At 41.8% G+C, this 26,541-nt stretch overlaps 2 protein-coding genes across 6 annotated transcripts in view; one reads left to right on the forward strand and one right to left on the reverse strand.

The window, feature by feature from the left end:
* TPMT (thiopurine S-methyltransferase) overlaps positions 1 to 26,541 on the reverse strand; it is a 270,354-nt gene that overhangs the window by 149,640 nt on the left and 94,173 nt on the right. The gene's annotated exons all lie outside the window — the stretch shown is intronic.
* RNF144B (ring finger protein 144B) overlaps positions 1 to 26,541 on the forward strand; it is a 125,753-nt gene that overhangs the window by 35,002 nt on the left and 64,210 nt on the right. For 2 of the 5 annotated variants that reach the window (XR_007772755.1, XM_050941634.1), the window contains exon 1: positions 19,319 to 19,650. The exons of 2 other annotated variants lie outside the window; for them this stretch is intronic. The gene's annotated coding sequence lies outside the window, so the exon portion shown is untranslated. Of the gene's footprint in view, positions 1 to 19,318; positions 19,651 to 20,635; positions 20,770 to 26,541 lie in introns of those variants that run through there. One more of the 5 variants, XM_050941636.1, reaches the window with a different exon arrangement.

Below are 26,541 nucleotides of genomic sequence, written 5' to 3' on the forward strand. Positions count from 1 at the left end.
CAAAGTCATTGTATTATGACACTGAAATGCAGATGTCCTGATAACTTTGTGATGCTTTTGTGATTCCCTAGATGGCATTCTAAATATGGAAATATTTCTATTACATGTTTTAAAATTTCCATTGCATATCTGAATGACATTGTATGTTTTGTTTGGCCTTCTAGAGAAGTTTTCATCCTCATAGTAAATAGGGTCACTGAGAGCATGAGCTGGTATAGAGACTCTAGGGATTATTTAAGAAACCACACTGGTACTTCATGTAAATTGTCTAATGCATATATCTAATCTATTGACATTAGTGTTTCAAAGACAGCAAAGTTAAAAGTCTACCCAGATACATTGGTGATCTAAAGGAACTTACCATTAAAGCACTAAATTAATTTTTCAAACATTTCCATGTTTCCTAAGATTTATTGCCCACATAAAATATATATAATTGACAACATTAAAAAAACTATACCCAGCTGTATGATATGACTGTTATTTAGTTAAATGTATCTGAAGCCAATATACAAAAAAATCACCTCTACATTCTCAGTTATTGACAACATCTGTTGTATGATTCAGGAATCTGATCATTTTATTGGTTACCCAGACAAGTACACCAACAAAAACATGTTCTTTGTCCTCCTGTTCTGACTCACTGGTTACCCTGTAACTCACTCCTGAACAACTAGACAGTGTAATTAAACTGTTATCAGGTTCCAAGGATTTTAAACCAGAAGTTCCTCTTCTTTAGGGTGAAAAGGGTTATTTACTTTAGTCGACAGAAGTCAGATGATGTTATTTCAAACACAACATTTATGTACTAAGTCTCAAATATCTATTTAAGAATAGCTATAACATGCTCAAATGTGTTTGATCTTCTTGCCTGACAGACTTCCCTCTGTTATGTGTTTGATCATTATTTTTTCCCCTCAGTAAATACATACTGTATATTTATATGATCTCTGGTTTTACTGGCAATATAATATGCATGGCTGAAATATGTTCCTGTTAGTCATTACTGTATATGTGGGGGATTATTTGAAGTTATCTTCATTAGCTAATACCTTTTTGGCAAACCTTTCTTATCTGTTGGATTTCGTGCTGAAACTCCTACTATAATAATGGAACTAGTAATATGGTACATTGCAAATTATGAAGTTGTGAGAAAGTAAATGAAATAGGACATGTATACTGGTGATGGTTATTACCATTATTTATTATTTTGTATTTACCTTAAGGGTTTTCTTTGTGCTAGGGTTCATACAAACATACAAGAAGTCATGATCTTTGTCCTGAAGAGCTTGCAGTCTAAATTGCAAGCAGAGGCAACAAGAGAATTTAACAATCAACAGGAGACCAAGCTGATGGGAGGAGAAGTGTAAGAGTATTAAGGTTTGTATGTTTCCATAGACTAGTTTTGTGAAGAAAGTAATGGTTCAAATGATTTGGAATTTGTTGTCACCTACTAAAAAATAAATAGCCTCTCTCTTGGATTGCTGTGCAACCTAGTTATTGTAGTTGGCTGACTTTTCTTTAGGCATCACACTAACACCTAAGGATTTAATGGAGGAGATGGTATTGGCCTTATGAATTAGTATTGAGAGGGTGCTTGTGTATAAGGGACAGTTTAGAAAAAAGCATGTAACCACAGGAAGAGTGGGCAAATGGGACTTCAAGGCAGGGCATCACTGGTGAAGTGGAGAGGCCTGAGGGCAGCAATGAGTTGTTAAGGACCTTAAAAATGACAACAAGAAGCACAGATTCAGTGCAGTGGAAAACAGGAGGCCAATGGAGGGATTCAAAGATTGTGTTTGCAGGGGTATGTCATGAGGTCAGAGCGACAGACAAAGTGTAGGTTTCTTTGCTGAGCATTACCTGTAAGCTGATGGAAAGACTAATCCTGATGCTGATGAGTGAGGTAGTTGAACCTCAGCTGCCTTGTGTTCAGATTCGATTCAGGTGGGGTTGTTGCACCCAAGATCAGGAATGTTGCCTGACTTAAGACACAGAAGATGTATTTGAGTGAGGAAATTAAGTTGCCATGGTCTTTATTGATTTGACAGCATCTTTTGACACTGTGTAGCACATCAGGCTGACTGCCAAGATGCTGCAAGTTATTCTTTATAGGCTGGTGGTGCAGTTCATCCAAGAAATGACTAGCAACCAAAGTTTCATCCTGCAAGTCAGGGAGAAAATCAGTCATCTTAAATGTCCCCACAGTGGCCTTCTATAAAGGTCGGTTTTGGCTCCCCTTTTGTTCAGTATATACACAAATGACCTTCCTGAAATGCAGGTCAAGTAGCATGTGTATGCTGATGACATTGGAATTGTATTGTTGACAATGGAAACGACATCCACAGGATCAAAGGGAATCTCAGCCAAGACATGGCTACTTTTAATCACTTACTTCCACCAATGGAGACTAATTCTCAATGAAACTGAAACAGTGGCAACTGGTATCAGAAGGGTAGCCGTGTTAGTCTGGATCTGTAAAAGCAGCAAAGAATCCTGTGGCACCTTATAGACTAACAGACGTTTTGGAGCATGAGCTTTCGTGGGTGAATACCCACTTCTTCAGATGCATGTGCAACTGGTTTCCAGCAAAACAGTCATCTTGCCCATGAGCCCATATCAATCTATGTCCAAGGACAGCTACTGCCATTCCGTCAAGTTTTGTTACATACTTGGAAGTAAAATTCAACTGTAGCCAGGGCCGGCGCTTCCACTGAGGTGAACTAGGCAATCGCCTAGGGCGCCAGGATTTTCAGGGGCCGGCATTTTGCCGGAGGGGGTGGCAGGCGGCTCCGGTGGACCTCCCGCAGTCGTGCCTGTGGACGGTCTGCTGGTCCCGCGCAGCTCCGGTGGACCTCCTGCAGGCACGGCTGCGGCAGCTCCACTGGAGCTGCGGACCAACGGACCCTCTGCAGAAATGGCTGCGGCAGCTCCACTGGAGCCGCGGGAGCGGCGCGCGGGGCAGCGAAATGGCCATGCGCCTAGGGCGCGAAAAACTCTAGTGCCGGTCCTGACTGTAGCCTGACATACCAGCCTCACCTGGAACACCTGAAAATGAAGATCTCCTCCCGTACCACCTTGCTTCAAAAACTACCTGGAACCTCCTAGGAAACAGACCCTTCAGTGCTTCATACACCTGAATTGGCCGTGGTTTTTGCTTCAGCTTAATGCTGGTCTGGGGATGCAGCTGCTATAGTCAGCTTGTTAACATTAAGCTCAATTTGGCCACTTGTCTTATTAGTGGCTGTTTGAATTATATACCAGCTTCTACATGTGCCAGCACATGTAGCTCCACCATATCTTTGATGAGATGCCATTGCTGTTAAGTCCGTCTTGGACAGCTGTGACAAATTAAACCAACCTGTTTGCATCTCCAGTTGACTGATGCCCCATTCTCAGACAAGGAACAACACACTGCACCAACTTGAAGATCTGCTTGTATTCAGGGGTGGAATCCTATTCCTGTGGTCCAGGATGTGACAGCATAGCTCATCTCTTGATATCCTTTTGCAGCTCATGCACTCTTGGATAAGTGTGCTACTGGCCTTTTACCATCCATGGAAGATCAGTGCCACACAGGAGCCAAAAATTATGCCCTTACAGTAAATTCAGGAGTCCACTGGTGCACTTGTCTGCTTGTCCATTTGATCACAGATCCTGGTCCAGGCTCAACAAGCTACTCTCTGGCTTGACCAGTGTTGCTGTGACCATGCAACGGCTTGGACTGGTTTCTACCCCATGCTGTGACTATGTGGCACCATCACAGACAGTAGCTCAGGTGGTGGAAGAGTGCCTAACCTGACATCTGGAGGATGATCTACAATGTCTAGCCTCCCTTGATACAGAGGGCATCCTCTGGTTATGGAACCTCGCACCGAGCTCTGATGTCTGCAGATCAGAGAGAGACAAACTACCAGAGATTTCTTTTTTTCATAGATGGCTTCTTATTTTTCAGTCATCCTTATTTGATTTATTAACTTCTCTGATGGGATTATGTGTTATGATGGCAGCAGTACAAGTGCAGGGGTGAAGTTCAAGTGGTTGATGCCTGAGGGAATCTTGCTAGCATAAGATGTTTTTCAATGGTGGTTGTGGTTGATGCATAAAAATAAATAAATAAATAAAAATCAATCACAAACTAACTATTAAAGTAACATTAAAGGTCTTACTTATAAACACCTGCCCCCCCCAAAACCTGGAAAGTTTGAGAGTTTAATGTACATTTCTGTACACAAGCAATATTTTCAAAAGTGATTAATGATTTTGGAGGCTTCCATTTTTTTTTGTGTTCCCAGCTTGGAATACCATTAAAAAGATGTAATTTTCAGAGAACGAGTGCTGAGCACTTTGTGAAAATCCATGCCCCTTTTAAGGCATCTCAAGTATCTTTCCATGGGTCTCTTGGTACTTTCAGGCTCTTGGACTCTCCCACAAGCCCCAGTGTGGGATACTCCTTCCCACCTAACTAGAGATCCTACTGTCTGCTTTATCCGAAAAGCCATATTTCCTGCTTTCCCATCCTGTCTCACTGAGACACACCCTTCTTACAACACTCACTCCTTCCCACCAATCCACAGACCTATAGAAACAAAGACAAATTACTAAATAGTTCAGCTATGGAACACTCATTTTTTAAAAACAAAAACAAAAAACCTTGTTTTAAATAACGAAAATAGTATTGTATTGCATTTGTTCATTGTCTTCCTATGGTGGGGTGTATGAACCCTGCACCGGTGACGCAGGGGTTGGAAAACTGCTTTGGGCCCCAGAGGTCACACCCCCTTGCCCTTGCTGGGCATGCCCTCAGTGAAGGGAGCATATAAAAGGAAGCAGTTCAACTCAGTCTGGGCTGGCTGAGGAGGGGAGTGGACATGTGGTGCAGGCTCCTGCTGAGAAGCTGAGGGAACTCCAAACCATTGAGGCTGAGCACCCTGACTGCTGCAGGAACCCAGTCAGCTGCGGCAACTGAAGAGGATGATGAGCTGCTATCAGCAGAGGAGATTCCAGAGCAAAGATTAAGGGTAGGAAGCCACTGAAGGGACATATTTGGGGATATGGAGCCCTGCAATGGGGTAACTGGTTTTGAAGGGCTCTGGGTTGGAACCTAGTGGAGTATGGGGTTCCCCTACCTTCCCCGCTATTGCCATGAGGCACTACTGCTGTTAGAGAGGGCAGCTCTTTGGACTAATGCTATGAGGCACTAATGCCCCAGAGAGGGCGGCTTCTTGGACTACTGCCATCAGGCACAACTGCCGTTAGCGAGGGTGGATTCTTGGACTTTTGGCAGTAGGCACTGCTGCTGCCAGAGAGAAGGTGGCTCCTTGGACTCTCATCTCTAGGCACTGCTGCTGCCAGAGAGAGCGCAGCTCCAGAGACCTTCGCTACTTACACCTGCCAGAAAAGGTGCCCTCTTAGATTTCGGTTGCTGGGGCGCTGCTGTCCCGAAGCCACTCAGTGTCTCGGACCCCCACTGACCCCCTGACACTTCCAGACACGAATTTCAGAGTAATTTACAATCATTAGTTAAATAAGCTTCACAGTGCCCTTGTATGGCATGTGAGTATTATTATAACCATTTATAGGTAAGAAAATTGAGTCAGGCTGAGATTAAGTGACTTGCTCAAGGTCACACAGGAATTCTGTGGAAAAGCTGAGAATAGAACCTAGAATAGAATCTCCTGCCTCTGAGTCTTATGCCTCAGCTGCAATACCTCTCTGGTTTTTGCTAGAATGATTGGAGGCAGTTGCACCCTGACCAAAACCAGATAGTCAAGGGAAACACAAGCACTGCTTCTTTGCTTATTATACTGCAACTGTATGTGACAAAACCCAAGTACAAATACACAACGTAATAGCTATGTGCATAAATAGCTACAAGTCTAGTCAGCACTCCCTTGACTTCAGTAAAGATTACTATATCATTACAAAATCACTTAGCTTTTTCATCATTATTGACAATGCCAAATCATTTGCTTAAGCCAACATTAGGATCAAGCCCTTAAAATTATGAAACTGTGTTTTTTTTATACTTAGTTTTATATAAAAATAACTATACCATTAATAAATCTTCAAGCCTGAGGGAAATAACTTCTGATTGAGGAAACTCTTGTTGTTCATTTCTTTTACTGCCACATTTCCAAAAATGTTTGGATGCAAAAATATTAAAGGGTTTGATTCTAATTTTGTTAGCATTTTGTACCATTTTTTAACTTGGAACTTTAAACCTGAAAGATAAAAATGCTGAGCCACCTTCTCTGAAGATGTGCAAAGGAAGCAGAAACTCCCTGTAGGTCTGTAGCTGGGGATAACCCACCTGAGGAAGTTCTCAGCAGGTTTAGTGCCACTGCAGGTGTCAGGTGGCAAGGTCTGGGACTGGGAAGACTAGTGCCTGGAGTGGAGTCTCGTATCACCAGCTGGCAGATGGTTTTTTAGGGGCTGTTGCCAGTTGAAGCAAGTTAGAATAGCCCCAAATCAAAGAGCTGTAAGTAGTTTCCTCCAGTCACCCATGTTCTGCTGTGTTCAGTGGAAATTGACTGCTGTCCTTTAAAACATACATTTTATTGGTTCTCCCTACTATATTCTTCAATTCCTTTCCTCCAGATCAACTTGAGTGACACAAAGAATTGACTTTTTTATGTATGTTATGTACAACATTACATCAAAATGGTGAGTCCCTAGCAATTAATGGAATTTCCATGGTAGATATTCAAAAAAAATCCACCCAGGTTATAAAAACAAAAGTGTATGACAGTAAGCACAAAGGAAATTATGTCAGTATTCAAGCAGTTTTATTCCCCCTCCCCCTTCCTTTCATTTTGCTTCAAAGGAGAGAAATATATGTTTTCTCCTAAAAGAGAAAAGAATGAACTGAGGAGATTCAAAAGCTGTGCTGTTCCTCCCAACCACCAAAACTGTTAGAGGATATGATCAAGAAAAGCACAAAGAAATTGGTTGCATTTTTTAAAAAAAACTGTTTTTTATGTAATTACATAGTATTCAGACACTAAATAACTAATCATACCACATTGTTCTTTTAGCCTGAAGAAAATAATTCAGTACTGCAATTAATATCATTTCTATGGCACATTCTATCTAAAGCATGATTGGAAAGGATCTAGTGTATTTGCAGAGGCTGGCTGTTGCTAGAGAACACCGTTCAACAAATAGTAGACAGCAGTTTGCAATGTTATCTGTACAATGGTCAAAAAATGGAAACACACTTAGCAAAACAATTGAAATGTCAAAGTTGTTTCCATTTTACAGGAATTGAAATAAAACAATTTTTCATTTTGGGTAATTTTTCACAAAATACTAATTCAAATTTTCCTCCCTTGTCTTCCTCTCTTCTTACCCCACCTTTGATGAATATCAGAGTTTAATTTTTCCTTTTGCTGTTTTGTATCTTTTCCAGAGTGTGTGTGTGTGTGTGTGTGTGTGTGTGTGTGTGAAATACATCATTCATTTTATTGCATTAAGAGGTAGAAAGGAATAAAGGAAAAATGAGGGGGAAGAAGTAAAGAGACCTTGAATAGTCAAAATTTTAAAAATGTCAAAATTTGAAAGGTTTTAATTTTGGGTTCTGATGAGAAACAGTAAATCGTGAAAATTTTGCTTAAAAAAGGCCATTTTTCATCAAAAAATATAAAAGAAAAATTTCAACCAGCTCTGGTTATTTGTATCAGGAAACTGTGCCTTGAGTACTGGACAGATAATTGCATATTTCAGGGGGTTTCTGCTGTAAAATCTTCTGTTGAGCCATATCTCCCATAGAAAAGTAGAGAAGAGTTAGACATAGCCAGCATGGATTGTGAAAAGTGAAGTCATGCTTCACCAACAGATTAATTCCCAAGTCATTTCCTCAGTGACAGCAGACAGTTGTGATGCAGAAATATTAGTTGCTTGGTCTTAAGCAGTGCTTGAACAGGAAAAGTAAATGTTACGCTCCCTGCCCTTTTGTTCCACTGGGCCTCATACAGCTCCAGCCCTGCTCATGTCACCTTCGCTTAGCTTTGAGAACCTCTCTCTGCCCACTAGGACAGCCACTGACTTAAAGAAGACATTTGTTAAAATACCATGTAAAGACTGGTATTTTTCATGAAATCCAGTGGGCTGAACTCAATGGCAGCTAGACTCTACTTAGCGTGAAGTGAAATTCCCACATTGCTTCAGTGCAATTGAAAGGGTCCTCACTCAACTTACAATGAAGCTTCCATCTGCTTGATTGTGAGCTTCCACTGTGGTAGTTTTAGGAATGCAGCATTTACCACCCACCTGCCAGGTGGTAGGTGTTAAGTGTCTCATTTCAAGGAGATTTAGCATAATTTCTCTCTCCTCTGAGCAGGGGCAGGGAAGAGATGTTACCACTATCCAGCAGGGGACAGGGTAATGATAAATCCCTGGATCCTGTTCTTGAGACAGTTACTCCCATAGGGGAGTGAAGAATAGCTGCATTAATCTTGTCACATCTGTTTTCAGTATAACCGAGTAGAGGGAAATTGGGGGGTGGGGGAAGAGGACTGAGGGAGCACAGTAAGAGAGAGGGCAAGTGTGGGCGAGACAAAATGGGAATCAAATGAGAAGAAGCTTGGGTGAAAGGGGGAAAATCCTCAGTTTTCTGCCAGGGGTGAATCCTCAGCTCGTTAAGTCAAACTCACTTCTGTGACAAGGAGCTCCTCAGAACTTGGCAGCTACGTCCAATAATAATGAATTACGGGTTTGGTCCCTGTTCAGAACTGGATACCAGAGAAACAGCATCACCCGTAGGTGACTCAGAGATTTGTTATATCGTGGTCCTGCCCCAATGAAGTTAGTGGGAGATCTGTAACTGGTTTTAATGAACACAGAATTGGGCCTCTAATTTCTGCTATAGGTAACCTGCTTCCCCCTGGAGGTATTGATATGGACACAGTGGCAAAATGAAGAGAGACACATACATGGAATTAAGCGGCAGGCTTCAACTGCTATTAAACTTTAACACAGGGGAAGGGTGCTACCAGCCTATCACTCATAATCTCCTATTATGCTAGGCATTTAATTGATTTCAGTGTGGGGGTTACCAGGCTCCTTACCATATGACCTGTTAACTGATGCCAGGGTTACAGGGCTCCATACCATATAACCCATATTACCCAGGCTCTCCTCAGCATCCCCCACCCCCCCAGGACTCATCTCTCTCTGATTCCTAGCACCCTTCCCCCCAGTGAGGGGAAGAGAGGGTGCAGCAGAGTGGGGCTTTGGCCTATGAGGGACACAAGGTCTGACCTTACCCTGCAAAGGCCACAAGGTCTCACGGTATCATCAAAATCCAACGGCCCATCACCAAAATCCCTGGTCTTTTATCTCTGGGAACTGTTCATTTTACTCTCTTAACTGCACTGGAAACTGTCCACAAGTTGTGACAAATAAACACCACCCTGCAGTACGTTAATTAAGTACTAAATGTATTCCTACTGTGGCTTGTAGGTGCTACAAAGAAGGCAAAAACTCCCCAATCCCTCCCTGGTCTTCTGCAAATTGGCCCACAGGAGAAAAAATAGCATCCCGACCACCTATACAGGTGTTGGCTAGATCTGTAGGATTTGTCAGGCTGGGTTCCCATTCCTAATGTGAGTGGATAGGGTGGTCTTCTGGAATGGAGCTGAAAGAGGCTCCACATGGCCCCTTCATTTGCCTAAACCCTGGGAGTTGGGGAGTGCTGGCCAATCACCACCCCTCTCTACCAGGTGGGCAATGGATGTCAGCGACTCCCAGGGGGAGGAGCTACTTATTGTCCCTTGACAAGTGTCTCCCTCACTTGCTATTCGGACTGTCTGCCTTTCTCTATTGTCCTCATCAATTTCCCCACCTACTGAGCAGGTGGGTGGCATTTATTTCTGACAGGTGAGTACTCAAAACAACAAGGTCTGGGCTGAAATGTATCACTAAGCTGCCCGCCACCTACTAACTACCTTCTAAATTCCAAAATATGGCCCCATCAGGCTGAGATAAGACAATCGTCCTATGAAATTGACTTGGTTTAGAATAAAGCTATATTAAAAAAAGGTCACTGAAGAACATCAGACAGATAGAGAAACAGAGACATAGTGCACACTTGCTGCCCTTAGGTTTCTTTTTTTAAAGGGCAGAAAAACTTTAGTGACTCCTTATTGCGAGAATGGATGTGATACCCTGAATGCTAGGGTTTACAAATTGTTCTTTCCATCTGCCTTAAGCTTGTGGATACATGTTCTTATACTAGATTTCATTTATGATTGTTGTACAGTTATAGCTCTGTGATCTGATATGGATGAATACGTGTCTATAAACAGGTCACATTTCCACTCCAGAACAAACTATACACACTGTGCAGAGTCAACACTCACCCCTTTCCTTATATTTGGCTTTATTAATGTGGGAACACAAGACCAACAACTTAACCTCCAGCCCAAGCCTATTTGCCAGGCTTGGTTGTCTGTAGGGTTCCTGTCTTGTGACATATCAGCACCACTGCCTAGAGGACCAATCCCTTCTCTTCAGAACTATTGTAGAATTACATATCGACAAGCTAAAGTGAGTCAACAGGGCTCAGTCAGCAACTCCCTTCAGGGTTTCAACACCTGCTCTTAGGGTGAGTCCACAGAAGAACCCAGCAACTCTCCATAACAGTGCATATTACATGCTTGTGTTAGAGCTGAACAAACAATGTGATGATTCTAGCCCATTTTTCTGTTGGCAAACTATTCATGAAAAACATCTGATTTTCAGGAAATAATGTTTAGTCATTAACTGAAAACTCATTAGCATTTTATTTAGGGCAGTTCCATCCCAACTTGGTTTGTTTTCCCCTCTCGCTAATTCTTCATACTGAATAGCCATTAAGAGGAGCTACGTTAAAAATCCCAGAGGGATGTTGCAGAGCTGTTGAGTTGCTGAGGACAAAGAGCCCAAACCTGCAAATACCTCCTACCATAAGTATTCCCAAGGGGACTTCTAATGGAAGTAAGTACTCTTATGAGTAAGTCCCTGCAGGATCCAGCCCCAAAATTGTAATGGAATCCCCGTATTGTGGTTTCAGTTTCTACACTGGATGTCAAGATCTCTTGGAATGTCTCTGAAGCAAGCATTCCCCATACAGGTGTCCCTATTTGCTGATGGAGATATTACCCTTTACATATGCTAGCTCTTGCCACTTTCTAGCAAGACCTCTCGCTGGCTTCTTCTTTGGCTACATCTCTTTATTCAGCAAACCTCAATAGTTAGTATGTTCTGTGTGAGAAAGTTCTCAAAGTTGTATTTGTCACAGACTTAGGAGAAATACTGGCTCTTGTGGGAATTACACAACTCTGTTATGTTTGCATGGGTCCCCACATACCAACATCTCATAACAAATAATGCATTTTGGTTTATTTATGGAGCTGGAGTGATTTACAATCACTTCTTCCTGTTCTTCATTGTGTCTGTGTGAGGCACATCCACATATTTTTGAGGTCCTATGGATCATAAAGGTTCAGAAGGAAACTTCAGTCATTTTTTAATCAGATGAGGAATAACCATGCTGTCAATGGCAGTATGCCATGCCCTTTCACTTGCATTTTTCACTGTAGGTATGTTTCTTTCCCTGTTTTTTTTTTTTTTTACCAGTCCTTTAAAAAAATGTCGACTTGACTGTATTATACTTCACCACAAAACATTTTTATAATAAAGTTTGATTATGTTTTAGCCAAAGAGAATTATTAAGATTTCAAGCCTGGAATATCAGTGAGTGACCTGCATACCAACTCAGAGTTGTAGAACAATATAACAGGAAAAGGCAAAATCTCAATTTTCTTGTAACAAATCAAAATAAACCTTGGTATGCAAAAAATGCTTACAAAATATACCATGTAGCTTTGCATTTTTTTGTGCTGTCATCTCATTTCTAGCACCACCTGCAGGATACATATAGCATAGAACCTCATGGTGAGGCGAATAAAGCCACTGCTATTACACAATAACTATTAGGATGAAATCTCTCTTCTGAAAACTATTTTCTGTTGCTATTTTGCAAAGGACCATTATTATCCCATGACACTAAAAACACTGCTCTTGCAACGACATCAAATGCACATTGCCCATTTCACACACAAAAGGCATTTGTTTTCTTAAAAATTGATAGTAATGTCACACATAAGCACGCCATTTCCTTGTGAAATTGCCTTTTGAATATATAAATACACTGCTACCTCGATATAATGCCACCCAATATGACACGAATTTGGATATAACGTGGTAAAGCAGTGCTCCAGGGGGGCAGGTCTGCGCACTCCGGTGAATCAAAGCAAGTTCAATATAACAGTTTCACCTATAATGCGGCACGATTTTTTGGCTCCCAAGGACAGCATTATATAGAGGTAGAGGTGTATTTTTTGTGAATGCAAATGTGAGATTTACACATTCAGTGGGTGAAATACATGAAGACAATTTTTCGTGTGTGTAGTTAGGTTCTGGCATTAAAAAACTTGTCCCACAACATGACATTGTTTTTTATAACATGAGTGGTAAGCCATTAATTTTTTTTGCCATTCTTAACTTATTGGTTGTACAATTCTCAGTCAGGGTACGGCTACACTTGTAGCTGTACAGCGCTGCTGCGGGAGTGCTCCCGCGGCAGCGCTTTGAAGTGTGAGTGTGGTCGCAGTGCCAGCACTGGGAGAGAGCTCTCCCAGCGCTGCAGGTACTCCATCTCCCCGTGGGGATTAGCTTACAGCACTGGGAGCCGCGCTCCCAGCGCTGGGGCACTGTTTACACTGGTGCTTTACAGCGCTGTAACTTGCTGCGCTCAGGGGGGTGTTTTTTCACACCCCTGAGCAAGAAAGTTGCAGCGCTGTAAAGAGCCAGGGTAGCCAAGGCCTCAGGCTGAGAACTGGAAGCAACATTTATTTCTACTGGCTGATCCTGGTTCTTTATGCAGAGTTATAATAAGGCTTTTTGTAATTACACTAACTTGACATATTCATTTGCTCTTAATGGGATTGTTTTGAGATGCAGTTCTGGTTATGGTATTTGAGAAATGATCAGTGGTTATGTTATTGCTTTATTGCTAGGCTACCTCATAAATTAATAATTAGTAATTGCAGTGACATATTTGTGCACCGATAGTTCAGTGATGGACATGTTGGAAATACTTACAGTAGATGGAAAGAGCTGTTTATAGTTCAATTGTGTTAACATTTACTCTTCTAGAAGTTTCAAACTCCTCTAAAATTTCACTTGGAGGCTGCATCTTGGCTTATAACATCTCAGTCAAGAGGCTTTTTTCTTTTCAGATTTAAAAGGTTAGTGTGACACTCCATGCTTGTGTGACTCCATCACCATAATTTTAAAAGAAATCTAATTTGGGAAGCATTCAGTTTGTGAGAGCTGACATATGACATGACATGCCTTTGTGATTTTTTTTTCTTTTTCAATGGACAATACTGAATGCATTTGGGTTGCTGCGGGAGACAGTGGAATCCAGCTGGGTAGCAATTTTAGCATGACTTATAACACTTCACAAAATTAACTTGACCTAGAAGATGGGTTTCTATACAGTTCTTATGTACTGTACTAGCAGGCTTGAGGAATGGCTGGTAGGGACTGTAATTCTATAAAATAGACCACAAGTATTTAGAAGGATGGTACAATGAGATAGATTTGGACTTTCACTGGTGGGATTTGAAAGAGTCACCATGATAGCTCAAAAATTCAGTGCCTGAGCAAATACACTGTCTAAGATGCTGTATTTGAGATCATCTCATGGACACATTTTCTCTCACATTCATGTGGACCACTTCCCCTTCTATGCAACTATGCAAAAAGTAATATTAGGAAAGTATTTATGTGTGTTAGCTGTCTTTTATGCTTTTTTCCTTTTAGAAAAATGTAATCACATTGTCTCCTTTTGCTCTTTATTTAATCTTTTCCTTTTCTATTCATCATATACAACAGTCTGATGGCCACAATTTTAGCTGACATACACCACAGATTGAACCAAGAACCTCTAGATCTAAAAGCACAAGCTGTTATACTTGAGCTAAGGCTCTTTAGCTAGGGTTGTAAGAGACTTACATCCTCTGTGAACCAGACACAGAGATACATACACTTATCAGGCTATGGGGGGCTTATGTGTATGTTATATGTATACATGTGATGACGGGGCCTGACAGAGTTGCCAACTGAGTTGTGTGTGTTATAATGTCTTATGATCTAGGGATGATTAGGAACACACTTGTAAAGTTTTTCCCTTTTTCAAAATGGCCACTAAGCCATACCTCCCAACAGTCCTGGGTTTCTTGGGACTGTCCTGATTTAACGCACAAAACCTCCTCTCCTGGTTAAGTAGAACACTTTCTGCATTCAGTGGCACCCACAGCCGTATGCATGTTATGCACAATGTATACCATTGGCAGGGGCAGACCTAGGGAGGTACAGGCACTGACTTTTGTTTTGCGAGTGGGTGCTTTTGAAAAGGTGTGTGTGTTGGGGGGGTGGAGGGAGGCGCTCTGACAGTTTTCGGGGGAGGCTATTTTCAGAATATTTATACACTTCTTTCATATTCTAGTTATTGAATATGTGTCTATTCTTGGTATCTTAATAGTTTAATCATTATTAAAATAGTAACGAATTATATAATTACATTATCATGAATTACTGTATTGTTGTACTCACCTTCAAGCTGTCTTCATTAACATCCCAGTTTAAAGGCATTATGTCTGACTGTAGCTTTCTGGATGAAACTGTCAGCAATACTGTGGCTTGTGCGTGCTCGTACCGGGTTTAAAATGGCAGCAATGGTGCTGTGGTTTCGGGCCCACATGCAGAAGGGGCCTGGCATCTGGACCACGGCCCAGCCCCCTGCTGCACCTGTGCTCTGCCCCGAGGCCCCACCCCTGCTTGGCTCTTCCCCTCTCTGAGGCTTTGCTCACCGCTCACTCCTCTCCACCCCTCCCCTTGCTCACTCTTCTCTGTCCTCCCCTCATGAGAGCGGTAGGCAGGGCCTCATAGGAAAGAGGCTGAGCAGCGAGTAGGGCCTTGGGGCAGAGCACGGGTGGAATGGGGGGTGGGGACACAGTCTGGGCCCACAAAAGATTAATTTAACCTTGCAGGTTTTTGGTGGATGCTTGAGCCCTGGAGCACCCATGAAGTCAGCGCCTATGTAGGAAGCACAGCAGATTTAGCTACTCCTGGGCATGCTCAGTGCCTGCAGAAGAGCTCAGGGTGGGGACTAACATTGGACGTGGGTGGGCTGGACTGTAAGGTGGGAGCTGAGCATGGCACAGACTTGGTCAGTAAGGTGCTGGGACCAGCAGTGGGGATAGCTCCACAGGCATTAGCAATGACCAATTGCATACTGCGTTAGCTACTTGAAATATTGTGTGGTATGCCCATCACCCATGATTTTCAATGGGATTTAAGCCACAGAATGCCCATAGTGAAGATGACCACTATTTCCCTACAGACTTTACAGGTGGCAGGTAGTCTGCCCTACTAAAAGTGGCTTCCATCTTGCTTTGTTTCCTATGGGAATGGAGGCCAGGCTGCACTCTGTGAAGATGGCCAGAGACTGTGCTGTCAGGAGACAGGCAGGAACACTGAGAGGGCCAGGTGACTATGGGGCACAGGGAGGGTAAACGAGATCAGGTGATAATGGGTGGGGATAGGGAGCGAAGCCAAGAGGGCAGGAGGTGAGAATGTGGTTTGAATAAGGATTGGAAGTGTGACAGACCCAGGCCAGTGGGGTGCAGGAGTCTGGGAGAGGGCAAATATACTGGTCACTGGGTGAGTAGTTTTCTGTTCCCTGAGTGACCAGAGCAGGGTCTGCACTAGAGTAATCAGGAACTTGCTAGAACCAATTAAGGCAGATAGGCTGATTAGAACACCTGCAGCCAATCAAGGCAGGTTAATCAGGGCACCTGGGTTTTAAAAGGAGCTCTCTCCAGTCAGATGGGGAGGAGCCAGAGGAGAGGAAGTGCATGTGAGGAGCAGGGAGCAAGAGACACAAGGAGCTGAGACTGAGAGGGTGTGCTGCTGGAGGACTAAGGAGTACAAGCGTTATCAGACACCAGGAGGAAAGTCCTGTGGTGAGGATAAAGAAGGTGTTTGGAGCAGGCCTTGGGGAAGTAGCCCAGAGAGGTGTAGCTGTCACACAGCTGTTACAAGAGGCACTATAGACAGCTGCAAATCCATAGGACCCTGGGCTGGAACCCGGAGTAGAGGGTGGGCCTGGGTTCCCTCCAAACCTCCCAACTCCTGATCAGACACAGGAGGAGTTGACCCAGACTGTGGGCGAGATCACTGAGGTGAGCAAATCTGCCAATAAGCGCAGGACCCACCAAGGTAGAGGAGGAACTTTGTCACAGAAGTTAGAAGGTTTCTTATCATCAGAGTGGTGAAGTTCTGGAACAGCCTCCACAAAAAGATGCGAGGATACTTGTTAAGCAAAAGGAAGTATCATCGCACCTTTTTGTCAACTATCTGAAATGGGCCATCTTGATTATCACTACAGAAGTTTTTTTTCTCCTGCTGATAATAGCTCATCTTAATTAATTAGCCTCTTAGAGTTGGTATGGCAACTTCCACCTTTTCATGTTCTCTGAATGTATATATATATTCTTACTATATGTTCCATTCTATGCATCTGATGAAGTGGGCTGTAGCCCATGAAAGCTTATGCTCAAATAAATGTGTTAGTCTCAAAGGTGCCACAAGTACTCCTGTTCTTTTTGCAGATACAGACTAACACAGCTGCTACTCTGAAACCTGTACCAGATGACTGGAGGATAGCTAATGTATCACCAGTTTTTAAAAAGGCTGCAGAAATGATCCTGGCAATTAAAGACCAGTAAACTTAACTTCGGTATCAAGCAAATTGGTTGAAACTATAGTAAAGAACAGAATTATCAGACACGTAGATGAACATGATTTGTGGAGAATAGTCAACCTGACTTTTGTAAAAGTAAATCACGTCTCATCAATGTATTAGAGTTCTTTGAGGAGGTCGACAAATATTTGAACAAGGGTGATCCAGTAGATATAGTGTACTTGGACTTTCAGAAAGCTTTTTACATGATCCCTGACCACAGGCTCCTAGGCAAGTAAGCAGTCATGGTTGAAGAGGGAAGGTCCGCTCCTGGTTCAGTGACTGGTTAAAAGACAGGAAACAAAGGGTAGGAATAAATAGTCAGTTTTTAGAATGGAAAAAGGTAAATAGTGGTGTCTCCCAGGGATTAGTACTGGGATTAGTGCTTTGCAGCATATTCATAAATGATCTGGAAAAACAGGTAAACAGGGAGGTGGCAGAGTTTCCAGACAATACTTAATTACTCAAGATAGTGAAGTCCAAAGCAGACTGTGAAGAGTTACAAAAGAATTTCACAAAACTGGGTGATCGGGCAACAAAATGGCAGATGAAATGCAATGTTGATAAATGCAAAGTAATGCACATTGTAAAACATAATCCCATGTGTGCATACAAAATAATGGGGTCTAAATTAGCTGTTACTATTCAAGAAAGAGATCTTGAAGTCACTGTGGGATAATTCTCTGAAAACATCTGCTCTGTGTGCAGCGGCAATCAAAAAAGCTAACAGAATGCTAGAAACCATTAGGAAAGGGATAGATAATGAGATAGTAATATCATAATACCACTATATAAATCCATGGTGTGCCTACAGTTTGAATATTGAATGCAGTTCTGGCTGCCCCATCTCGAAAAGATATATTAGAATTGGAAAAGATACAGCGAGGGGCAACAAAAATGATTAAGGATATGGAACAGGTTCCATATGAGGAGAGCTTAAAAAGACTGGGACTTTTCAGCTTGGAAAGGAGAAAACTTAAAGGGATATGACAGAGGTCTATAAACTCATGAATGGAGTGGAGAAAATGAATAAGGAAGTCTTATTTAATACCTTCACATAACACAAGAACCAGGGGTCACCCAATGAAATTAATAGGCAAAAGGAATTACTGAACACAACACACAGTCAACGTATGGAACTTATTGCCAGGGGATGTTGTGAAGGCCAAAATTATCACTGGGTTCAAAAAAGATTTAGGTATGTTCATGGAGGATGGATTCATCAATGGCTATTCATCCATCCATCCATCAATGGTCAGGAATGCAACCCCATGCTCTGGGTGTCCCTAAGCCTCTAACTGTCTTTGCAACCTTAATAATGTAATTTTAACATGATTTTTTGTATGCACAGGTATACATTTATAAATGTACACAAACCCACAACTGTATTAGCTCTTAAAATTTGAAAGTTAATCTTTATCAATTTTTATAAAAATTCATAGGATGAAGTATAACTCTGAAAATCAACTCTGAAAGGTCTAGCAATGAGAGAGATACAGAAAAGGAGAATGAGCATACATTCAACAGTCCTCTCAAATAAGTATGAAGGCATATTGCCAACCTGAATTACATGATGTACAACACATTTCATCATAAAGACAAGATTGCAGATTAACTTTGATAATGTCCCTAGCTTGTTTCTTTCTCAATTTTGTTCCCACACCCATTAAAACATATAGAAATACCATACCAGATCTCATCTTTTCCTTCAGCAAGGCGGAGAAGAGTACTAGCTGGCTTTTATGTCACAGACACCTCTCAGGGATTGTCTAGATAATACTTAGTCCAGCCATGAGTGCAGGGGACTGGACTAGATGACCTCTTGAGGTCCCTTCCAGTCCTATGATTCTATATGGTATAATATGTACCACTACTGGTTCACTGGATGAACAGAGCATTTGAGCAGGGAGTATGGATCCTCTGAATTCATCACCTCTGTTGCATACAATCTCAGGTTAAGGAGTCAGAATCTAGTTTTGCAGCCTGCTTTTCTGCAGCATTGTCATGCCCTTAGTTGTCCTAATTAAGCAAGCTGAATAAAATCAATAGCGTAATAAGATTCAGATTTGAAGTTGCACCTGCAATTTCTATTTGTAATTTCAGATATTTTTCCTCATGGAGAAATCACTTCATATTCAAAACATTTCATTCATGTGGTGATGAGCAGAAGGCAGTAACATTTCAGGCAACATGTGCCAACAAGTCAGCTGCTATACAATCCACTATCCTAGAGCTGGTTAAGTGGCAACTGGAGGGCTGTGTGTGAGTGTCACATACACCGTTATATCCCTCTTTCTTTTATTTTGTCAGGAATCAGATGGGAATTATAATGACAAATACTAGAGATGTCAAAATAAGAAGGTTGGGATATGTATTGGTTGGAATTTGACAGGGTTAAAGTAATCACCTGCAGTTCAACTGAGACTCAGATGGGAAGTAGGAAGTGCTGTGCTCATGCTTCCTGTATAAATAAATGCAGCTTTCCCACAGCTACTGCATACAAGCTCTGACGTGCTTTTTAAGATATAATGGCAACATGTTCTTAATAGCAGGGAGGAGATTATTCATCAGAGTGGTGAAAGGGCTGGGAGACAAGTCCTGTTACAGTCCTAACAAAGTGTAAAGCTATCAGCTGCACGGAGAAAGAGAGGAAGGGTGAGGGAGAGAAATCTGTTTTTGCTTCAAATTGTAAATCTACAGCGATTGTGATTATTATGAATCTTAGGAGCACTGAAGTGTGAGTGAAGGTATTGAAAAGTCAAACAGCTGAGAGTGAACAGTATTCTCCTTGCAAGGTATGTTGGAAGATAGTTCTCTCTTTTTTTAACCTACTTTTCCTTACAGTGAGAGATTGAAAAGTCTAAATGATTCGGTATATAGTGCTTGTCAAACGAGAGAGGAAAGAAAAGGGAAAGGTTAAATAACTAGAAAACATTTATGCATGATTTTAACTGAAATCTGTAACCATATGGTGCATAGAACCATCTGAGGCAAAGAGAATTGTTGGATGCTTAGCTATTGCAAGGATAGAAAATTAAATATGCATTTGGTTTGCTACAAAAGAATGAAATTAGTTTTGACAGTGTAACTTTTTAAAGCATCTGCATGATGGGTTTGTTTGAAAATGCTGCAGTATTAGGATGTATTTGTGTATGTGAAAGCAGTGGAGAAAATTGCATGATATCATTTAGGCTTATCTACAATAGCTTACATACAATAACTTGTTTCATATCGAAAACATACATCTGAGTGAGCTGAAGGGAGGCTGGGCTTGAAATGCACAGATTTCCTGCTGGTTTAAAAACATTCCGTATGTCAAAGCATCATGTAGCTCCTACCGGGAAAACAGACTACAGATCTGAATGCTAGGTTTTGATGTAGTCTTCTAATTCCATTCAGAGTTTAAGGATACCGAGATTAGGCACGTAAATGCTAAATGAACAATACACGTGGATCAAGTTTTTTACACTAAACAGAAAGGAAAACTGTATGTTTACCAATATAAAAATATAGTGTTCTCCTTTTCTCAATAAAAGGGTTTCTCAGTACAAGCCTACCTCAAAAATAAGGATGCTGCACTCTAACTTCTCATTATAAGGCTCCATATTATAAAAAAAAATATGAAGGCATTCTGCCTTCTTATAGGGGTATAACCTTTATAGCAAACCCTTCACTGTAGAATGCAAAAATCCACCTCCAGGGAGCACTATAGGTAGTTAAATATTTAGAAGGACTATAATTAAGGAAATAGTGTAACATGGCTTGCCATTCTTTTGGTAGATAGACACTGAATATTTTTGAAGAAATGGATTTAGCATAGACACAGGCCAGGACTGAAATACCTACATGTACCAAAATAACCTACCAGGAGTACGTGCAGTAACATGACCTGTCAGGTAACTCTCAAGCTGAAGGTGAGTGCTTTGGTTGGGGATGCCTTGCCTTAGAAGTCTAAGCATTAGATTTGGAGTATCTAGATACCTTGAAACAAAAGTTTCAAAAAATCTGGCTGAGTTGGTGCAGCCCTTTATCTCTTCTGAGCTAGATACAGTGGCCTGATTCTTCTCTCACGCGGGGTTTGCCTACATAGGAAACTGTATAACCCCCTCCCCCACTGTCTGGACACTCTTATTCCAGTGTAACAGTGGCTTTTTTGGTACAGCTTAACCCCCTTAACCCTCCAAACAACATAAGCTAAATAAAAAAATAAAGCACTTTTATATTGTAATTAGAGTGCCCATATGTGGAGGCTGGGAGGGAGTGTGTGTGTGTGGGGGGGTTATACCGATGTAACTATAGTGATTTTAATTCACAACTTGGATTATACTGAAATGTTTTTCTCATGTAGACAATGCCTAAAACTGTTGTAATTGAGGAGTTACTCCATGAAAGTAAATGGAATTATACCAATGTCAAACCAATGTGAGAGACGAATCAGGTTCATTTTGTTCCATGCAGTTTACTATTGGTAGGATATTAAAAAACAAGACCCTGTCTACTCTGTATGAATGTTAGTTTCTATGGTTCTTTCTATATGACTAGGGTTTGGCTGATGGCTAAAATTTCTATTCTTCCCCTTCTTGAACAGAATACTGTGTGCTGGTTATTGCCCACAACTCATTCTCCACAGCAGAGACGGCTGCATTTCAGTAATATTGTGTGTGTGTGTGTGTGTGTGTGTGTGTGTGTGTGTGTGTGTGTGTGTGTGTGTGTGTGTGTGTGTGTGTGTGTGTGTGTGTGTATACAGCTGTGAAATGATCTGGGTGAAAGGTGTAAGTATAAAACACTGGTATTGTTTATTGTTGGTTCTCTCTCTAGTTAGGTTCCTGTATTGTACCCAGTGCCACAGCATATAAGACCCAGATCCTTACAGGTATTTAGGCTCCCAATGTCTATTGATTTCATAGAAGTTTGGAGCCTAAATACCTTTAAGGATCTTGCCTGAGTGCCTCACAAGTATTAGAAAAGTGAAAGAGCAGTTTATCAGTGTTTTCCCTCCTATTGGGAGAAGTAATTTATCCTTATTATGATCCTAATACATTCAAAATAGTCCAATGGAAAGAAGTGTGATACTTCATAAAGAAACAGAAAGAGCTATCATTTTAAACATGACTCCCAGTTCAATAGAAAACCTCAGGCAATACCCATAACATGAATCCTTGTGGCTTCTTCCTGTGAGTATGCATGTAGGGAACTGTCATTGATTTCAGTGGGAGTCCCAAACAGAGTGCCTAGAAGAGCAAGCCTGTGGAGGCCTCAGTCATCCTTAGAGCTTTAACTTCCCCCCTTTTATGTTCTTTTGGGGCCAGAGGAATGGAATGTGGGGGGATAAAGATTTACTTAAATATGTCTAAAACTACATAATGTCTAGATACGATCCAAATCAGATACACAAATACCTTCTGAACTGGTAGCATAATGAAACCTTGAACCATTATTGCAGCCTCACACTCATACTTAGTCAGGGGCGGCTCCAGGCACCAGTGCAGCAATTGCATGCCTGGGGTGGCATGCCGCAGGGGGCAGCTTGCTGGTTGCCGTGAGGGCGAGAGTCAGGAAGGCTTCGGCAGCTTGCCTGCGGGGGGTCCGCTGGTCCCGCGGCTTCAGCAGCAATTCGGCGGTGGGTACGCTGAAGGCACGAGACTGGCAGATCACCCGCAGAACTTCTGCCGAATCCACATGACCAGCGGACCTTCGGCAGGCGTGCCGCCAAAAACTGCCTGATTGCCATGCTTGGGGCGGCAAAAAACATAGAGCCGCCCCTGTACTTAGTTCACCTGTTCTTGTGGCAGCCATCTACAATCTTGAGCCGTCTCCAATGTGGAGCTGGCCTCTGTTCAAAGGGGCTCCCCTGCACAAATCAAAACAGAGGCTACCTTACCTTTCACAAGATTGTGAAAATGGCATCCACTGTACTCTCTCATTGAGGAACCCCTGAGGAACGGGGACAACTTGTGCTTGCAGGCTCCATGCTTGCCTAAGCCTGACTGGGCAGTGCACTTTGCTATGATGAGGAATACCTGTAGGGCTAGGAACCTAGTTTAAAAATAAGCAAATAAAGGGGAACATCAAGCTAAACAAAACAGAATAGATCATATAAGAAAAAATTAACCAGTGACATTGGATGCAGCCTATAGAAATATGTTTTCTATTGCAGCATAACTGAGCACCAGCACTGGATTTATGAGTCTCCGCACCACACAGAGGGAAGTACAAACTTGAGGGCCATCATACACTGCAAATTTACTCACTGTTTCACAAATATTTGCAGAGTTGCCTGTGCCAAACAATTTTGTGCTGATCCATGAAGAAAATTCAGTGTTCAGTTTTCCCTCTCTACTTCTCTCTCAGATAACTGGATTCAGTTCAGAGGGAACAGAGTGGGCATCAGTGCATGCAGACATTAAAACACTAATTAAAAATAATAAACTATATGATCTCAAAGCATAAAGGGCCGGATCCAGCAGTCCTTACTCTAGCAAGACTTCTGTTCATCTAAGGTATAACTCTCATCAATGTAAATGGGAACAGAGTTAACCAGACCTGAGTGCTTCTGAATATTCCACCCCAATGTGGAAACGTCAACTAATTAAGGAATGTGGGATCAGACCAAACACAATTACATTCTAAATTAAAATTTCTGAATACCCATTCCTGCTTTGCTGAGATTGTTTCCTCAATATATAATGTGACGGAGCAAGGCCAGATGGCTTTAGAAAAGTAATGGGAGATAGGTCAGCTACCATAGCTGATACTATTAGGGTCCCTGGGCTGGAGCCTGGAGTAGAGGGCAGGCCCGGGCTCCCCCCACTTTGCTCCCCTGATTAATCACTGACACTGGGAGACAATAGAAACTATGCAAGGGAGGATAGCTTCTCCTCACCTCCCTCTCTGTCTTATGGTGATGATCACAAGATTGTGACCCTTGTCTCTAGAGAGAGAAGGGTTAAGTGGAGGGTCACAGTGAGCCTCTGAGGCTAGCGAAATCTGTCAGGAAACGCAGGACCCACGGAGACAAGGACAGAGCTTTGTCACTATAAGTATCTGCACATGCAAATATACAGTGAGATCACTGTGTTCTACTTCTGGTTTCTTTAATTGTATTGTATTTTCTTAATGATAACAGACTATGCTTATTGAAGGAGCAGGTAGACTGTATTGTACCTCTGTTTAACTAACTAACAAACAAACAAACCACCCACCACCTCTGCTGAACAAATGGTTAGATAAGCGCTGTAATTAGAAAGCAATTCCAGCTTTAGATGTGATTCTTTAAAAGTACTGTGGGCCTATGTGTGCTACTAATCCTTGCTGTTTGAATTCATTTACAGTTTTGTGTATAGAATTGTTGATATCCCCAAAGCATGCTTTAATCTAGGGGCTGTATTTTTATATAAATATAACTATAGACTTAAGCATTGCTCTGACTCGCTGTGCCTTTCAAATAAGATTTTGGGACTGATCCTGCAGTGTTTACTTATGACTTCAGTGGAATCACTCATGTGAGGGCTCCAGGATCGAGACCCATTGGGTAGGATTTTCAGAAGAACTCAGCGTTGCTCTAATTCTACTTCCATTGAAGCTAATGGTAAAACTCTTATTGATTTTCGTGGGAGCAGAGTTGGGCCACAATGCTGAGCATGTTGGAAAACCCAAACTTTTGTGTGTTTATACCCTGCTATTTGTTAAAATACATCAGTGTGATGCTGTAACTAAGTAGGCTTCCTTCCTGGAGGGATCTCTGACATGCCAGGCAGAGGGAATTGTTCTGCAGGCTGTCTCTGAGTCTGAGGGAGACATGATCAGAGTATACAATTACTTTTGCAAGAAAAAAAAATCATTGAGCTGTCATTCCCACATTCACTCCTACTTACACAGAAAATCAATCCTGGTAGAAAAGCTCACAACAGATTTAATTGTACCCTTATCAATCTGCACTAGTAATGAGAATAAATTGGGGAAAGCATCTAGGCGTACAAGACATGAGCCATTAATAAAACAAAGAACTTTCTCTGGATGGGTGACAGAGGCTTTTATATTGATGGTGGGTGATTTTTATTGTAATACAGATTATTATTTCATGACTTGAAGTGCGTAACTTTAGAGGCTTGAAAACCCTGTGTTTATGACATGATATGATGCATGCACTCACTCACTCATGCCCGTCACCCCAATCAGCGTATGGGTCACCAACCACAGATCTCCAGAGTCCTCTATCCTGGGCCATTCGCTCTAGCTGGTTCCAGGTATAGCCCATTATTACATTTTTGCAATGACTTCTCCTTTTAAAACCAAAGAGCTGTACCCAGTTTTTTCAGGGCTGAATTTTGTCCTGTGAGGCTGTCTCTATTTATGCTTTAATATGGTGCCTGTCACCATGGCTAAGGGGTAACATTCTTCGGTCTTATAATTATGGTTGCAGATCATGAAAAGACTGTTAAAACAATCAAATTAAATTATCTTTGCAGTTTCCAAGACCCTATACGTATACATTAAAACAAAAATACAAATTTTGAAACAATTAGGGTAGATGCTAATCATTTTTGGACAAAATAAATTCCTAGGCTATTTAAAAATGATAAATTTAGGGACAGACCATCAATGACACAGGTTAATCCTAAATAGGGGATGGGAAACTCCATGAGATTGCACTTGTGGAAACTTGGAAACATTCTGATTGTGGGGGGAGAATGTGATTTACCCCCTGCAGAAGTTGCAGGGGATTAAACTGCGATAAAATGAGGAAATCGTGGGGACCATTTACCCTTACACTCCCTCCCAGCACAGCCCCATTCCGCTAAAGTATTCCCTGCTAGCCACTGACTCTGAAACCTTCTGCAGTGGATTTCCACAATATGGAGGAAGACAGGATAAGATAACACTAACAGAATGCCAGTCATAGTCAGACAGTTGCAAAGAAAGGTGTTTCTGTGGAAAGAGATGGATGCTCAAGTTTCTGACAATTAGGGATTTAGGGTTGGATCCTTGAAATGTGCGTTCTCCCTTAACTTCATTCTCCCATGGAAGCCAATGGGAATACTTACATGAGCAAAGTAAACATGCACAAAAGCTTGCAGAAGCTGGCTCTTAGTTAACAAACACTGTGAGGCTTTCAAAGATGGAACCTAGCATGTGCAAATATGTACTGAACATCTTTCTGTTTTCCTTTGATATTAGGTTCCTAGTGTACCCCCAATTTGTTATTTATTTGCATTGCGGTAGCACCTTGGAGCCCAAATCATGGACCAGGATCCCATTGTGCTAGGCACTATACAAATCCAGAACAGAAAGACTGTCCCTGTCCCAAAGAGCTTACAACCTAAGTACAAGACAGGAGACAACAGCTGAATACAGACAAAGATGGGGGAGCACAAGGAAACAATGAGATAATGTTGGTCGCATGCTCAGCGATGGTCCCAGCACACTAGCTTCCTAATCATTGTCAAGTTCTTTAGGTGAAGTCTGACAGGAAAATTCAGGCCTTTCTGTATAGCTGATAAAATGCAGAACAAAGAGTGTCCTGCTCTGTAAAAGTAAAAGTAACTTGCTTAATGTTGTAGTTATGTTCCTGAAAAATGCAACTTTAAGTGAAATGATGTTAAGCGACTCCAATTTCCCCATAAGAATTAATGTAAATAGAGGGGGATAGGTTCCAGGGGAATTTTTTTCACCAGACAGAAAACTAT

Source organism: Gopherus flavomarginatus, chromosome 2, assembly GCF_025201925.1.
Source record: "Gopherus flavomarginatus isolate rGopFla2 chromosome 2, rGopFla2.mat.asm, whole genome shotgun sequence".
Classification (NCBI taxonomy): Eukaryota; Metazoa; Chordata; order Testudines; family Testudinidae; genus Gopherus; species Gopherus flavomarginatus.